This window comes from Penaeus monodon, unplaced genomic scaffold (assembly GCF_015228065.2).
Source record: "Penaeus monodon isolate SGIC_2016 unplaced genomic scaffold, NSTDA_Pmon_1 PmonScaffold_16942, whole genome shotgun sequence".
In the NCBI taxonomy this organism is placed as follows: Eukaryota; Metazoa; Arthropoda; class Malacostraca; order Decapoda; family Penaeidae; genus Penaeus; species Penaeus monodon.
The window spans coordinates 1-5,000 of NW_023646310.1; the positions used below are offsets into that span (position 1 = coordinate 1).

The 5,000-nt window shown below is 33.4% G+C and overlaps 1 pseudogene; it reads right to left on the reverse strand.

The window, feature by feature from the left end:
- Window positions 1–645: 645 nt before the first annotated feature.
- Window positions 646–5,000, reverse strand: part of LOC119569599 — a 4,906-nt pseudogene continuing 551 nt past the window's right edge.

Consider the following 5,000-nt stretch of genomic DNA (forward strand, 5'->3'; position numbering starts at 1 on the left):
GAACTTCTTTATAAAAATACTCCCAAATACTAATCACCATTGCGTATGTCACCTTTCCTTGATTTTGGGAAATTTTTCTTGTATTGTTGTTATTTAATTCAGTAATATCATAATGCTTACAATGTCTTTAATAATAATAACAACAATGATATTGATTCATTATTTAAAAAAAATAAAGTCAGATGAGGTCATAAGGCCTACTAATTGACTCCTTTAGGGCTAAGCACTTGTGAAGCCATCTTTTTTTCAGAGACACTTCACAAAACAATACTACAATGAACCAACATTTTCCTGGTGGCATGGATTAAGCTAGTGCACATAAATATAACACTTCAGTTGCATTTTTTCTTTATCTGATAAAACACTTTTCCCATGCACTTCTGCATCTAGTGAAAGGTTGGGTAATTTTGCTCAATCAATTTCAGTTTTCCCTTCATTTATGTCTGAACTACCTCTGTATTCAACCATTTTTGTGAACCTGCCTTAAAATCTAAAGAAATGGGGAAAAAAAAAGGATTCTTGGTTTAACCTCAAAAACTGTCAAAAAAACTACTTTTCTATATTTTAAAAATTCAACTGATTACTGAAGAAGAAATAGAAGAAGAAAAAAGGTGTAGTAGAAGACAAAAGTATTTTACAGCTGAGGGAAACTTGAGTGTGATAGGAGAGAAATAGCGTGAGAGTGTCAGAAGCAATAAGCAAGATAAAGTGAGAATGGGTATGACACAGAGGATAAGATTAAGTCTGTGAGAGAGACAGCAAGAATGAGCATGACAAAAGGAGGGAGGGACAAAGAAAAAATACAAGGATGAGAATAAGTTTAAGAGTGAGAGTAAGAGTAGGAGTGTGACTGATAGTAAGAGTGAGAGTTAGAGTCAGAATGACAGTGTCAGTGAATGAGAATTAGTGTAAGAGTTCTACCAATGAATATATCTTCTTACTTTTTCTTAGTTTTGGGTGATGTTGACTGGAATACTGAGGAGGCTGACATGAGATTTTCTATGTACTGTCCCAAGACCTGGTTTTCAGATCGCAGTTTCAGGTTCTCCTCCTTAACACTATCCACTCGCTGGGAGAGATCTGAAAGATGGTTTCCTTGGCTGTCATACAAAATATATATACTTAAAGAGATTATCAATCTATAGTAACAATATAGTGGATTAACCATTTAAAAATTAATGTTATGCAATACTTATTTTAATATGAAAATTACAGGGAAAAGGATTACTTCAAAATAAGTTCAATAAATTAATAAATAATAAATTTAAAAAGTTATCGTCTCTTACATGAGCACAGTAAGAAGAAACCCCTACCAAAATTTTAAATTTGGGGGTTCCCCATAAAAAGAACTATGTTTTACGATTTGGAAATACATCAAAACACAGTAGAGGTGCCACTTTTTTCAGATTTTGACTAAAAGAGGGCCGCCTTTCTAATTCTAACAACAAGGGTAAAGATAGCCTTTACAAGAATGAGCATCTGCCTCCTTTGTCAACCCAGGGGACCCTTTCTTGTTTGCACCCCCAGTGAAGGGCATGGAATTTGGTAGCTACAGCCTAGACTCCTTATTGTTTCCCATATATCACTGCTATATTTCTCAATTTTCTTTACTACAAAAGATGGTGAGGAAAGGAAAGAGGTAACATCACATCAACAAAGGATATAACTATGTTTGGGAAGATGATTTAGGACATGTAGATTCATCTAGATCACAATTTAAATTGGTTAATGAGATTCCTGTGATACACTACAAACTACTATTTTGTTTTCATTGATTGAAAATTTCCAACTAATTTGTTTCTGCTTCTCTAGTTTCTTTTTAAAATAGTTTTCCATAAAAACAATCAAAACTATTACTTTTCAAATATTTCTCTAGATCATAAAGGCCCAAACATATAATAATTTCATTAAATAATGATTTTGCCCTCCAGGACAAATTTTTCTTTTTGGAAGAAAAGAATTTCAAACCATAACAAGAAATACTTTCGGCAACTAAAAATAGGCCCATATACCCTCTCAACCTAATGCACATTTTATTACAAGTCAATGAAGATAAAATATTCTACCAGTCTGAGTTAGTTTAATTTCTGTACTTACCATCAAGGGTTTTTCTGCAGCTCCAGTACCTGTAAATTTCAGTCGCGCTTTCTTCTTCCTGTTCATCTGGTGACCATGTCTGGCTCTAAACCTGGAAATATTATTTCTCTGATGCTACATAATTTACTTTGACAATTATAAACCCTCTGCTTAACCCAATAACAAAAGGTTTATGTACTGTCCCCTGTATTTTTTTGTGATTTTTATTACATACAGGTTTGGCTCCACATGTACTCAGCCACCAAGGAGTCTATCAGTAGGGCCCTAGTGACTGCACCTGACTTCCCCATTCCTTTAAATTTTGTGGGGAAATGTTTTTCTCTCTAATACTATTAATATTGATATTGTTGTTATTCTTATTGATATGGTTATTAAATTGTTATTAACAATATTAATAATATTAAAAGACAATAACACAAATGAGCTTTCAAATTATCAAGGAAAAGGGTAAACAGGTAAGACCGGTAAGGAAAAAACTAACTCTTTGTTCCCTTTAGCACTTGTAAAAGTCATCTATGTGTAAAGGCAATAGATGAACTTTTATTACAGTGGGTATGGCATTGTATTCTTGACACATATCTGAATCAGTTAAATGTGGTAAATAATTCAGATAAAGGTTTTCACTTTCCCTAGTTTGTGACATTTTAATTAGCTTTTGAAAGTGATGTGTTTTGTGGCCTAAAATTGATGTGAAACTATGATTACGTGAAATCAAAGTAAAATACACTTAACTATTCATGATAGTGATAACAAAATACTATTACCAGTAATAACCTCAACACTAATAACAATGAAGCCAAACATAAAAATCATGATAATGCTGACGATAATAGAAACATTTTTTGGCCCCATTGAACTCAGATAGAAAACGGTTATTGTAAAACAAAAGGGATACAACACACAACCCTAATATTTCCATGATTATTACACAGAGCTCGAAAGCCTAAAGAACTGTGTGTCTTTCCCAAAACAAAAGTAAGGAACATACTATTGTGCAAGGGACTGTTGGACCCATTGGTATAGGCTGAAGGAATTGACCTTAGCTCTGGCCACGGTTGAGTCTGAAATCTCTGATGCTGCAGGGGCGGTCTCATCCAGCACCACGTCAAGGGCATATAAGTCTTTCAGTGATTTATTACAACTTCAAGTAATGGCTATTCTCCTTCATTCTTATAATTTAAGGTATATGCATTTAGGGCCATATGTATGTATTGGAATAATATTGTACCTTTAAATGTATTAATTTAAAATTTATCAATATCACTATGCGGGTATGATTATATCTGTAAATTCAGTACATCTCTATATAAAAAACCCAATAAATCTTTTAAAAAATTCATTTACATTTAAAAATACTTTTCTTATTATAATGGTTAACTATACATATCAGTAACATACATCTCTTTTCAATATAACTAAATACTACCAAAACTTCTTTCAACTACCTGAGGGGGTCATCATCCACCAAAGGTATGCTGTTGTCATCCTGGTAACTTGAAATCCCTGCTCATCTTGTTCTGAAACAATAAGGCATTTCTTATCAGCATGTATGGGTATAAAAAAAAAATCTATTGATATTTTTTCAAAAAGATTACAGAAGGTGAAGTGGTCTGCTACCTCATGAGAAAAAAAATGAAGTGAAGGGGATGGGGAGGGTGACTACTGCCAATTTATTTAGATTTTTGCAAATAAAGACAAAAAATGTTCATACAAAAGTTTAATAAATAAAAGGGCAAACCTTGGTTCTAATAACTAAAGGATATTCAGGTAGCATATTGTCTATCCTAGGCAATATTACTTCAAGACAGCCAGGCCTTCTTTAATAACAAATCACAACTGACTGTACTGGGGTATTGTACAGAAAAGTATTGTGTATTTACAGAAAAGTCTTTGTGATATAATTCTACACTATAAGGTGCTATGTGTCTTATACTGATATATCTCTTAACTGGACAAATGTCCCACAACACTATCCATTAAATGTGAGGGTGTGCCATTTGTAACTATTAGCAAAAAAAAAAAAAAAAAAAAAAAAGGAGGGGGCAGGCTGTCATAAAGATAGGGTGCGTGATATCTTATAATATAGGTCAAACAGGCCCAGTAACTGAATTCTTGTTTTCATTTGGCATTTTTGGAAACTAATGTTTAAGCAAATTTAACATAATAAAACCAGTGGATGGTGCACATACATTCTCAGTAAAAAAAATTTAGTTGTTAGCCGTACTGAATATAACTGAATGCTTGTTGCTTTAATTGTTTTATAATGCCAGACACTTGGCTGGAATTGCTTGTCATAAAATTATGGCTTTTACATTAACATTTCCTGCTCTATTAGCCACATAGTCCTATTTGCCTCTTATGCACTATCAAACGTGCTATTTGTTTTTTCATATCCTTTTCGATGTGAATAAGAGCTGTGTAGAGGCAACCAGTAAGTCTGACACTGCATGGCAAGTTTCCTCCAGCCACACCCACCACACCCTCCTCATATCCAATGCAGCCCCTCCTCTCCCTGAGTTAAATATACTGGGTGTAGTTCCTGTCTCTTCTTGGTTGTGAAGAGGATGTAATGGGTGTAAATATATCAATTCTGGGACTGCATGTCAAGTTCCTTCAACCAAATTTCCTATTCCTTCTCCCAGAATATGACATTGTGCATAAAAATCCTTATTGGAAAAATGAAAGATTTCCTTGAGATAACAGGAACAGGAGGAGAAAAAAAGAAAAATAATGTAATGGTCATAATACGCATAAAACATTAGGCATTAAAAAATCTACTTTAAGGAAAGGCAGCAATTATTTAAAGACCACCAAGTATCTCAAAATAATGGGATTTTTCATAGTAATCATGCTGGCTATGTTTATCTAAATTCATTTATAGTACTGTGATCCATAATAGATAG